This window comes from Nicotiana tomentosiformis, chromosome 12, assembly GCF_000390325.3.
Source record: "Nicotiana tomentosiformis chromosome 12, ASM39032v3, whole genome shotgun sequence".
Classification (NCBI taxonomy): Eukaryota; Viridiplantae; Streptophyta; class Magnoliopsida; order Solanales; family Solanaceae; genus Nicotiana; species Nicotiana tomentosiformis.
The window spans coordinates 122749113-122762525 of record NC_090823.1 but is presented as its reverse complement, the minus strand read 5'-3'; the positions used below and the strand labels follow the sequence as shown (position 1 = coordinate 122762525).

The window sequence follows — 13413 nt, the reverse complement described above, 5'->3', positions numbered from 1 at the left end:
CTTAAATATTAAAAGTGAGACCTAAAAGAAATATTTTAAACCTAAAAAATAATTTTTCTAAAAAATATTTTCTACTCTCTAAACAAACACTAGAAAAAAAATTCGGATAAAGCTTTTTACTCACCAACCAAACATGAGAAAATAAGTGATAAAATCACTTAGTTTTCAGGAAAATAGTTTCTAGATGAAAAATATTTTCCTTCATATCAAACACACCCTTATTGTATGAATATAGAGGATTAGTTCCTGTTAGGGGTGTCAATGGTTCGGTTCGGCCGGTTATTTTATAAAATTTGTACTATACTAATTTTTTAATTATTCTATTATGTATAACCAAAATTAGATTTTTCGAAACCGTCCCAATCATGTCGGTTTCTCTTCGGTATTGGTACGGTTCGGTTAATTTTCAGTATTTTTTTAAAAATATCATATAAAATTCACCAGTAAAAGTATAATGCAATAACATACGTTCTTTTATAAGACTCAGCAAAACTCTATAGACATTTTTATAAAGGGTGATGAATTAAAAAAAAACATGAAAGATGGCTAGAGTATAGATCCATTGTGATGACCCAAAATGTCATCTTTAAATTTAATAATTAATTCTGTATTCTAAGACCTCGAAAAGCACTATTTATTATTTCTCGACTTGCGTGCGCAATCCATAAAATTTTCCGAAAAGTTTTATGTGAAAAATGGATTAAAATGTGAATTAGAGCTTTAAAACTCAACTGAAATGACTTTGGTCAATATTTTGAACAAACAGACTCGGATCAGTGTTACAGTTCCGGTAGGTCGGTATCGTGATTTGGGACTTGGGCGTATGCCCGAAATCAAATTCCGAGGTCCCTAGCCCAAGATATGGAATTTTGATGAAAAATTAAAAGTTTAAGTTCAAATAGTGACTGGATGTCGAATTATATGCAAACGACCTCGGAATAGAATGTTTATGATTCCAATAGCTTCGTATGGTGATTTTGGACTTAGGAGCGTGGTCGAAATTTTATTTGGAAGTCCGTAGTGAAATTAGGCTTGAAATGGCTAAAACAAGAATTTAAGTTTGGAAGTTTGACCGGGGAGTTGACTTTTTGATACCGGAGTCGGAATACAGTTCCAAAAATTTTCTTAATTCTGTTATGTCATTTATGACTTGTGTGCAAAATTTAAGTCAATCGAACTTGATTTGATAGGTTTCGACATCGAATGTAGAAGTTGGAAATTTTAAGTTTCATTAAGCTTGAATTGGAGCATAATTCGTGGTTTTAGCGTTATTTTATGTGATTTGAGGTTTCAAATAAGTTCGTATGATATTTTAGGACTTGTTGGTATATTTGGTTGAGGTCCCGAGGGCCTCGGGTGAGTTTCAGATGGTTAATGGATCAAAAAATTGGACTTAAAAAGCTACTGCAATTTTTCTCTTCTGCTGAATATTCTGGGCTGTGATCGAGCCCAAGATCGAGCCCAGGGTCAATGGCCAGGGTCGAAGCCAGGGACGAGGCTCAAGATCGAGCCAAGATATCGAGCCCAGCTCGAGGGCCATGATCGAAGGCTCATGCTCGATGCCATGATCGAAGGCCCAAGCTCGATGCCCTGATCGAAGGCCCAACCTCGATGCCATGATCTAGGCCATGATCGAAAGACCAGGCTCGATGCCATGACCGAGGTCCAGGCTTGAGCCTGTGATCGAAGCCACGATTGAGGCCCAGTTCCGAAGGCTGCCTGGGCAGATTTATAAAAGAGGGCATTCGTCTCATTCGCTATTTTTAACAAATTGGAGCTTAAGCAGAGGCGATTTTGGATAGATTTTCAAGGAAAGACATTGGGGTAAGTGATTCTAACTCGGATTTGGTTTATATACACAAATATATCATTGTTTTCACCATTTAATTAGTGTTTTGAGATTGAAATTTGAGCATTTTTTTAAATCTCATAGAAACGAATTTTCGAGATTTCGGTATCGATTCAGAGTCGAATTTGAGTGAAATTGGTATGGTTGGACTCATAATTGAATGAGTTATCGAATTTCGTAACTTTTGCCGAATTTCGAGACGTGGGCCCCACAGACGAAGTTTTAATTAATTTCGGGATTATTTTTTAAAAAATATAGTATTTTCTTATAGAATTGATTCCTATAAATTTTAGTGATTTTATCGAATTATTTTTGGTTAGATTCGAGCCAATCGAAGTTGGATAATCGAGAAAAAGGCCTGCTAGTGGATTAAATTGGAGCAAAACGAGGTAAGTCTCTTGTCTAATCTTGTGAGGGGAAAATTACCCCATAGGTAATTAAAGTAATAATTGTTGCTAATTGTGGGGGCTACGTACGCACGAGGTGACGAGAGTCCGTGCGTAGCTACTATTAATGCTAAAGTCCGGATAGTTTAGGACTCAATGCATGAATTACTTGTATAAATTGTATTCTTTGTTTAATTAATATTATTTGATATAAATATATATATTGTGAATTGTTAGATAAAAATATTAAAGGGTGGAAATCTCATTAACTTGATTTTCTGTTTAAATTAATTAATTATTAAAAAAAATTATTCTTCCTCCCGAATTTATCTTATAATAAATATACTCTCCTTCCGGAGGTACATAAGAAAATGTCCTCCTTTCTTGTGGAGCGGGCCGAACACCTCGGCAGGATAGATGCATCTATGGATCATGCCGCACGTTCCTCGGCAGTGTACGCGACACTCTGGATCGGGTCGTATGACCTCAGCAGAAATCGTGCTCAATAATAATAATTACACGATACTTTGATAGTTTATTGCAGCTTGCGAAACTAATTGATAAATTGGAAATCTTTGAAATTTAAAGAATTATTATTCCTGCTTGTTAAGGAATTATTGTTATTCCTGTAAATGGGACTAATTGATAAATTGGAAATTTTATTGGAATTGAAGGAATTTAATTAATATATTGAGAATTGTTGCATTTGAAGGAATTTAATTATTTCTACTGGTTAAATAGATTATTGTAAATTCTGTGAATCATGCTGATTTAAATATTCTAGTTTTATTTCAATTATTATTATTGATCCATAGTGAGTGTCAAAGTCGGTCATCTCGTCTCTACCACTTCGAGATTAGGCTTGATACTTACTGAGTACACGTTGTTTACGTACTCATACTACACTTCCTGCACTTTTTGTGCAGGACCTGAGGCAAGTACTAGTGGGGGACCTATCATCTTACACCCACGTTATCCAGGGGCATAGTGGTGAGCTGCATTTCTGAGCCGTTCTGCAGCTACCAGTGTCTCTCCTTGTATTTTTCATTCTGTCTATTTTTATTTCAGACATTATTTGAGGTTTTGTATAATCTACTAGATGCTCATACACTTGTGACACTAGGTATTGGCACACTCATTGGTAGAATTTGGTGTCTTATTATTTTTCTTGGATTTAAATTTTATCGATATATGTTTAATTTATTAGTTGGCTTGCCTAGCTGTAGTGTTGGGCGCCATCACGACCTATAGGTGAAATTGGGTCGTGACATCCATCAACTATTCTACAGCAACGTAAAAGAAACCATGCAAAGACAAAGAAAATATAAATCACACAAGTGAAAAGATATTAACCAAGTTGGGACTCAAGAATAAAGTCTATAGAAGATTAAATATTCAAAAAGATAAATCAAAATTATATGAAAGAAAACATATTAAATACATTGTAGTTTGCTACTCATAATCGCTGGAATACATGAAGATACTTGAAATAACTTAATTTAAGTAAAAGTAACATCAAAGGTTTTAGGAATTAGTATTTTGAGTTTAATTACTTATTGGCTTGTAATAATTTTCATAATTCCAAGGCCCAAAGAAAAATTTAATACTTTATTATTTTTAAACATACTATATAAATATATTTTTCACATATAAAATTATTCGGTACGGTTCGGTATTTTTTCGGTTTATTTTTATAAAATAAAAAACCTACCCTAATTATCGGTGTGGTTATAGATTTATATAAAAACCTACGGTTTCTTTAAAAGAAAAAATCGGTTCGGTTCGGTGCGGTACAGTTCGGTCGATTTAGTCGGTTTTCGAATATCCATTGACGCTCCTAGTTTCTGTATTCACCGGTTTCACTAATCACTTTGCTTCCAAAACTCAAAATTGACTACAAATTGGTATCTTACTTCTCTTTATTGGAAAAGATTTTTTAGAGTGATGAGGTTTTACCTAGTGGGTTAATGGAGCTCCTTACCAGGTTCATGGTGTTTCTTGTTGAAAAACAAAATTCAGATAATGGTGGTGATGGAAAGATCTAAAAAAGAAGAAGACCTCGGCGGCAACTGGCAACCAATAATGATGCCAATGGCGGGAGGATGGTGGCAACGTTGGGGAGAGAAAACCTAAAAGTTTTATGGAAAAAAGGAAAAATTATTATTTTTGATTTATTCATGCGTTCAAGGAGAGCGAGAAACACTTTCTTTGACGTGTTACCGTATTGTATTAAATTGGTGCAGTTTAAAATAGGTTATAGTGTCTAATAGGAAATAGGTTAACTTTTAAGTGTCAAAATAAAAAGTATTGCTAAGTTCAAGTATATGTGTAGCTTGGTTTACATTGTTAGTTTATAAGCAAAGGTTATGATGCCGATTGGAGAAAAAAAAATAGAAAAGAGAAAACGATATTACAAATTTAGTACACACTTATCTTATAATGAGATAAATATAGATCTTTGAAATGCAAGTGCAGATTTTGGTAATCTATAATTAAATTTTATCAATAAAGTACATAGATTCTATCAAAAAATATAATAAGAACAAAGAAAAATAAATTTTCAAATTTTTAATGTTCAATCATTGTCACACCTCCTTTTTACGGGAAAAGAAGTTTTTCAACTTTAAGTGACATTATTGAAAATGAATTATTTATTTTAGTTTTGAGAGTCGTCAGTCGAAATAATTATTTATAGTGTTCCAAGTAATCATTTACTTTAAATCCCAATTCAAGAAAATATAATTTTGATTAAGTCTGCGAAACACAGAAGACCGGGTAAAGAATTCTGTTAACCCAGGAGAAGGTGTGAGGCACTCCAGAATTCCGTGGTTTTAACACGGTCGCTTTAAGATTAAACTCGGCTTAATTAACTGATTATTACATGTGTTTAATTCCTATATGCATTTTAACTTTTTAACGCTTTTAATTAAATTAATTTACTCCATTTTAGGCGTTTATGGAATTAATATGAACGAGCTACGATATCGTACACTCGTTATTTGATACACATTGCAAATCGCACCACGTAAAATACACCCGCAATCTACGACATGTTTATTTTTATTATTACATCAAGTTACACAAGCGTGCGCTCGAATTTGGAATTAGTATCGCAGTTATGCCACGAGAACCATACCCATAACTTTTGATAATTATTTATTAGAACGCGCATAAAGCAACTACGCATGTTCATATTTTACAAATTTTCTAAGATTTGAGATTGTGTGGAAGTCCCAAAGTTATGGAATTTATTTGTGGATAAAAGGCATAGGAATTAATGTGTGCGAGCTTGACACACTGAAAACTTGCTTAATAATAATTATTTAGAAAAGTTTGAAATCAGATTTATCAGACTCAAAAGGTTATCCACATTGCAAGATGAATTCGCGTTGGCCACTCACCATTAAAAACTATTTAATTCTACGCCAGCTAATACTAGGAGGTGGCATTACCAGCTAAGTTGGATTGATTACTTGTTGGACCTCCAACAGGTCACTTTTGAGTATGAACGGGCTTCGAATTAAAGCGCCAGTCATCATTTGAGCCTTTAGGGCAAAACGGGCTCAACGGGCCAGGGTACAAAAACTATCTGGGATTTTAGAGTCCACGTGACTCTAATCCAATTCATCCACCTTGTTGGGCCAACTATCCAGGCCCAATGGCTACTGAGGACGGGAGCCCAGCAATTTATAGCTCACCACCTTTCCTGCATCGTTAAAAAGAAAACGGAAAACGTATTGAAAATTGTTCAAAAATACCTTCTATTTACCTTTTGGTCCGCAAATGTCCCCAACATTTATTTTTGGGCTCAAACTTAAGCCTATATCTAACAGAACTAACATGATCAATTTTTTGACTTTAACTTCGCCATGTGATATTTTCTTAACCCGCCACGTATATTATTTGTATTAAATAAATCTCATATGTATCTTTTAAAATATCCAACGACCTTGATCCGCTCTTATATATTTGGACGATCGGCTAAAAATAATTATATTCGCTAGTTAAATATATAAAAAAATATACATTGATTATATATAAAAATATATATTATTATATATTAATATTTTAATATATATTTACATGATATTATTTTTAGGAGAAATTATACGGTATCATTTTTCCTGTTAATTATGATCTATAACTCGAATTTATTAAGCAAATCTGACAATGGAACGATAGTTTTTGCTAATATTTTAGCTCTATCGTTATATATTAAAACACTACTAGTTCTCATTGAAAAAATCATGTGAAGTCCATTAATGTGCTAAGCAATTGGATATGTATATAATTAAAGGTTTTAAATAATTTTCTTTCCATCTGTTTCTTTGCTTCTTCTTTAGAAATCATATAAATTGAACATTATCATTTTTATGTTTGCAAATTAAAATTTATATTTGTTAAACTTGTTAAGATCTATAAAATTTGAAGGAAAAACTACACCGTATAATTTCTCCTAAAAATAAAATCATGTAAAATATATATTAAAATATTAATATATAATATACATATTTTTATATATAATCAATGTATATTTTTTATATATTTAACTAGCGAATGTAATTTTTAGCCGACTGTCCAAATATATAGGAGCAGGTCAGGGTCGTTGGGTATTTTAAAAGATACATGTGGATTTATTTAATACAAATAATATATATGGCGGGTTAAGAAAATGCCACATGGCGAAGTTAAAAGTCAAAAAATTGACCAAGTTAGTTCTATTAGATATAGGGGTAAGTTTGAGCCCAAAAATAAATATTAGGGGCATTTGCGGACCAAAGGTTAACGGAAGGTATTTTTGAATCATTTTCAATATGTTAGGGGTATTGTTGGCCTTTCTGTTAGATATAGGGGTAAGTTTGAGCCCAAAAACAAACGTTAGGGGCATTTGCGGACCAAAAGGTTAACAGAGGTATTTTTGAACCATTTTCAATACGTTAGGGGTATTGTTGGCCCTTTTCCGTAAAGAAATGAAATAACTATGAATTAAACTAAGCATGAATACATGTTATCTTGAATTCAAAATTACATCACCAATTCGTTATAGCAAAATCATAACCTTCAATTTTACATCAATAACCTCTTTAATTACACTTTAATGGCCAACTACATAAGCTAAACTAGAGTGGAAATGGTGTCCAAACTCATTGAAAGCCTTTTAACTTCAAATCTGCACACAATAGCCTAAAAGCCGCCACTATAATCAATAACATCCCAGGAACAGTCCAAACAAAAACACAGGATATGATAGTTCCCACTAAATTGAGTTTCGTACTTAAACAAACATGTCATAGCGAATTCAATTACGACATCTATTAAATTCAGCAAGTAGAACAAATGATTTCATTTCTGACCCAATTCAAAACTGGGCGAAAGCAAACAAGCTTAGAAGGGTCAATTAACTAATAACAATGTTCTTAACTGAAAGCAGGAATCAAGGTAATTCACATAGTCATCGCGTTTCGAATTATTTCACTGTTCTATCTAAATTGGAGCCAAATACACATTTATTACACATCAGAAACAGCAGAAGTCATAACTTGAACAAGTCCAAAAGTTAAATAGGAATTTAACAGTTTTAAATCATTCTATGGGATCATGATACACAGAGATTGGAAACTAACCTAATTGAACAGCAGAAATAACTGAGATGAGCCAAATAAAGGCAAAAAGATCAGCTAACTGGAGGTTAGAAAACAGAAATCCAGCAAACAGTCCTTTAACAGCTCGATTTAACCTTGAAAAACCCAGAGATTACACAGCATATCAGCTTAGAGAAGTAGCTTGAGAAAACCTTTGTTCTTCAAACCCTTTTTTGGTTTTCTGACTTCTGAGATTTGGTTTTTTTGAGTTTTTGAATTTATTTGAAAGTTTTTCTTCAGCTGAATTAAGTGTGTGTGTATGAGTGATTGAAAGAGTGAGTGCAGAAGAATGAATGTGTGAGCAGGGAGCAAGGGTGGCATGTGGGCCGGTTAGGACCGGGACCGGCCCAGGACCGCAAGCCCACATGGGCGGTGGGCCTAAACGGTCCTAACCGGATAGGATCGGGACCGTGGGGCGGTGGGTCAGGTAGTGGGCCGGTCTCATAGGGTAGGCCTGCGAGACCGGGACTGTTTAGGACCGGGACCGGCTGAGAAGTGGGCCGGTTCAAGCGGTCCTAAACGGGCCCAACGGATAATTTTTTTTTGACCGTTTGACCATTTAAAAACTAGCCGTTTGGTCTGCTAAAATAGCCGTTGGCTATTTGCAAAATAGCCATTTAACCCCCCAAATTTTATTTTAACCCCAAAATTTTTATAATTACACTTTTTCCCTATTTTCAACTATAAATACTCCCTCATTCTTTAATTTTTCTCACAAAATCATCAATCTCTCTCTAATATTCTTCTATAATTGCTTACTTAATTATTACCATTTGTGCAAAATTGTGAAGTTGGTGAATTGAAATCTTCAAGTCTTTAACGATAATTATTTTTCAACAAGTTGTTCGTCAATTCGGTAAACTCGTTCCAACTCTTAAGTTTTAATATTATAGTTTTGTTTGTCTTATTTACTTTGCTTGATTAATTAAGATGGCTTATTCCCTAAAAAAAATGTTTAGTAAAAGTAAGGGAAAATTCAAGAGTGGTGAATCTAGTGGCCAATCTGTTCCTCCTCCACTTCCCCCGGCTCCCCGGCTGAAACCTGTTACCCGTCCTACACCTCCTATTCTTGATAGCGATAATAGTTTATTATAATTTACCGAGAGTCAATTTTGCCATAATATTGCACCCGGTGAACAATTAAACCATGAATATATGAATGCTCTTTATGGTAATCTAACTATTGATGAAAATAATGATGAAGAAATAGACTTTGATGAAACAAAACCGGATGACGATACACTCACTAGTCCTGCTCCTGAAGTTAACCCAACTAATAATAATCCAAATGATCCCCCGTCTGACCCTCCTGTTACTGCCCCTACTTTTTCTAGACAACCTTCTAAACGGGCAGAAACATCTCTTATTTGGCCATTTATTACTCAACTAAGAGAAAAAAATAAGGCTAAGTGTAAAACTTGTGGCAAAGAGTTAGTTTTTAAATATGTTGGAAGTCGGGGGGGGGGGGGGGAAGTTTGGCTAGACACATATTGCTACACCCTCAAGATAAAGCTAGATATTTTCGTAGGAAAGCTTTGGCCGAGGGGACAAGTGCACCTAGTCAGACTGACCTTAGTACCGGGTCAAATCAATTTCAACCGGAAATTAACACTGTTACCGGTGGTATTTTATATTATGATCCAAAAAAAGATCGGGAAGAATTGACAAAAATGGTTACTGTTATGTGCTTACCCTATAGTTTTCCTTCTAACCCTCACTTTGTGCATTATATTAGAAAAGTTTATAATCCTACTTATAAAGATTTTCCTTGCACAACCGTAAAAAGTGATATTTATAAATATAAACATGAATATGAACAATATTTGCGTTATTTATTTACTCATATAAATTATCGTGTTGTTATTACAATTGATATTGGTAGAAGTGGTAATGACTGTGATTACCTTACTGTTACCAGTCATTGGATTGATGAGGATTGGATAATGCAAAAGCGCATTATTACTTATAGAATAATTAATTCACGTCACACAGGGCAGTTTATTTCTAGCACGATTACGGATATTTGTAGATATTTTTGCATTAGTGATAAAATAATGTCAGTTTCAATGGATAATGCTACTAGTAACACAAACGTTGTAGCCTTGCTTACCACTACACTAAGTCCTGCATTTAGTAACATTTTTCATGTTAGATGTATTTGTCATATTTACCATCTAATTGTGGGTGATTGTATGCGAATTTTAAATGTTGAAATTGAAAAGGTTAAAATGGCTCTTAATTGGTTTTTTTATTCAAACCGTAGAAGTAGACTTAGAGAATATTTAAAAGATGCGATGAATTTGGCCTAAGAGAAAGAAAGGTTCCTAAACCTTGTCCAACTAGATGGAATTACATGTATGAAAGTTTAGTTATTGCATATGAATATAGAAACCCCATAAACTCAACGTTTAATGCTCATGTAAGTGATGATGATGAGCACCTTACAAATGCGGATTGGGCTAATGTTAAAATGCTTGTAGATTTTTTAGAAAAATTTCATATTGCTACAAATAAATTTTCTGGGCAATATTATCCTACTATTTCTAACTGTTTAGTTTATATTGCAGAACTTGCAAATTTGTTTGATTCCATGAGAAAAATAACTTGCTATCAACTTGCTATTGATTCCATGAGAAAAAAAATTTAAAAAATATTTTTTTCCTATTCCCCATATTTATGGTGTTGCTGCATTGTTAAATCCTACTATGAAATTAGGAGGTCCTCAATTTTGGTATGAAACTGTTTATAATGGTTTAGCACTTGAAGATGAGGAGTTGTCTAAACTTGCGGACGCAATAGCCTCAATTAAAATAAATGTTCAAACTATTTATAATGCTTATCAAGTTGCATTAGATCATGCTAGACCAAATGTTCCAACTCCTTCTTCTTCTAGTTCTCAATCATCTAAAAGAACTGCGGGAGTAAGAGCACTTATTGCTTGGGCAGGGTTCAGGGATTCTCAAGGTTCTAGTACTAGTGATTTTTCACAACTAAATGAGCTTGAAGTTTATTTGTCACAGGGAATTGAGGAAGTGAATCCCGACGGCTCCTTTAATATTTTGGAATGGTGGAAGGACAAAGAAAAATACTTTCCGATTCTTTCAAGGATGTCCCGAGACATTTTAACTATTCAAGCTTTAACAGTGGTATCAGAGAGCGCTTTCAGTCAAGCAAGACTTCAACTCGGTGATTATAGAGCGTCTATGAGGGAGAGCTCGAAAAAATCAGTACTTTTCAGAGATTGGATCCGTTCGGGAAGAAAAATTTTTGGACTTGCTGAATCACAACCAGAGGTAAATGAAGCTTATGAAGAAATGCTAGCTGAACTTGCGGAGGATGATGCTTCGCCTGGAAGCGGTGATGACCAAGCTTCATTTTCGCCACCACCAACAAAAATTCCTTCGGAACTTGAAGGATTTATGAAATTTGTAAGAAATACCATGTAAATTAATATGTAACTTGTATTTTGGCACATCTTGATTAGTTTCTTTTTCTTCTCAATGGTGGTATTAGCACCTTGTTGTGCTCATTCCATAGGGGGAGGAAGACTAAGAAAGATATTGCCATAATTTTTTAATGGTATAATAAAAATATAACGCATTGCTTTGAATATCTCTTTACAATATTTTTGTCTTTTTATATACCTTAAGCTATATATATATATATAGTATATAAGCCATATTCGATAGTATACATCTTACGATATACTATATATACATCTTAATATAGTAAGATGTATATATATATATATATATATATATATATATATATATATATATATATATCTTAAGCCATATTCGATAGTATATAAATATATATATATATATATATATATATAGTATATACTATACTATACTATATATATATACATCTTACTATATATACATAGTATATAAGCCATATTCGATAATATACATCTTACGATATACTATATATACATCTTAATATATATATATATATATATATATATATATATATATATATATAGAGAGAGAGAGAGAGAGAGAGAGAGAGAGAGAGAGAGAGAGAGAGAGAGAGATATCTTAAGCCATATTCGATAGTATATAAATATATATATATATATATATATATATATATATATATATATATATATATATATATATATATAGAGAGAGAGAGAGAGAGAGAGAGAGAGAGAGAGAGAGATCTTAAGCCATATTCGATAGTATATATATATATATATATATATATATATATATATATACTATACTATATATACATAGTATACATCTTACGATATACTATATATACATCTTAATATAGTAAGATGTATATATAGTATAGTATAGTATATATATTATAACGCATTGCTTTGAATATCTCTTTACAATATTTTTGTCTTTAAATTTGAATTAAAAAATTTAGGTGACAATTCTATAATATAATTTACTAGAAATTGCCTTAGATATTTTTATTACCGTTTTTTTTCTCTAACTTGTATAAAAATAATTTAAAAAATAGAAAGTATCCGTTGGGCCCACTTGGGCCCGCTTAGGCCCGGAACCGGCCCACTTAACACAGGACCGTTAGTTCGTGGTCCCGATCCCGGTTCCAACAAGAAGCCCGCAAAGCCCGGAACCGCTTAGGACCGGACCACTTAGGACCGGGTCCGGCCTACATGCCACCCGTAGCAGGGAGTGTACTTTATAGAAAGATTCTGTTTTCCAAATCAGTTTTCCTTTTTCTTTTACCTCCTCTCAATTGTTGCAAACGATGGAGTTTGATTGAATTTTGGATTTGAGTACGTGTTCATTTGAGATTCGCGGTGCCGATTCGAAGTCCGTTCGCGGATTTTGGTCGCAGTTTTAGCTTCTTCTGATTTTCGATTTCGAAACCATGGAGCCTGATGGAGTTTGATCGAGGTCGTTTTGGTTTCGAGCTTTCCGATGCAGATTCGAGTTTCCTTCCGCGGTTCGTTACATTTTGAGTTCAAAGCAGTGAAAGAGTCAATTTCCATCTATATTGAGGTCCAACTCTAACTTTATTTGCTCTTCAATTTTAATATATGTTTTTCCTGATGCTATGAATGGAATCTTGATTTGGCTGCTTATTACTTTTCGTTCTTGATTGAAACTGCTTCCGTTTGATTAGTTTATCATTTAGTTTATGCATTCTTTTGTTAAAAGTAGATTTTAAGTTGTTTAACTTGGTTAATATTTTAGGAAAGGATCATTAATCTTAATTTGGTTTGGGCGGTGTAGAGAGGGATGGAATCTTGTTAAAAGAAAGTGATTGGATCATTATTTCATTAGTCAAGTTGAATCAAAAGGGTCGTGGAATGGAAAACTGAAAATTGAAAGAAAACAAAATTGCGTTTAATGTTTAGTATTTCTATTTAGTTATTATTAATTCTCTATTTCTCCTCTAGTAGCATGCTTAGGCCGTCATCACCTGGGTAGGCAAGCGCTAGGATATTTATTTCAGTCGAGGTTAGAGGTTATCCCTTAGTTTTATTATATTATCCAGGGAATGCCCCGTAGACTCTATAAATATTTTTATCAGGGGAGTGCCCCGA

At 33.5% G+C, this 13413-nt stretch overlaps 1 protein-coding gene across 2 annotated transcripts in view; it reads left to right on the top strand.

The window, feature by feature from the left end:
• Nucleotides 1–13413, top strand: part of LOC138903620 (F-box/LRR-repeat protein At3g03360-like) — a 162808-nt gene that overhangs the window by 67259 nt on the left and 82136 nt on the right. The gene's annotated exons all lie outside the window — the stretch shown is intronic.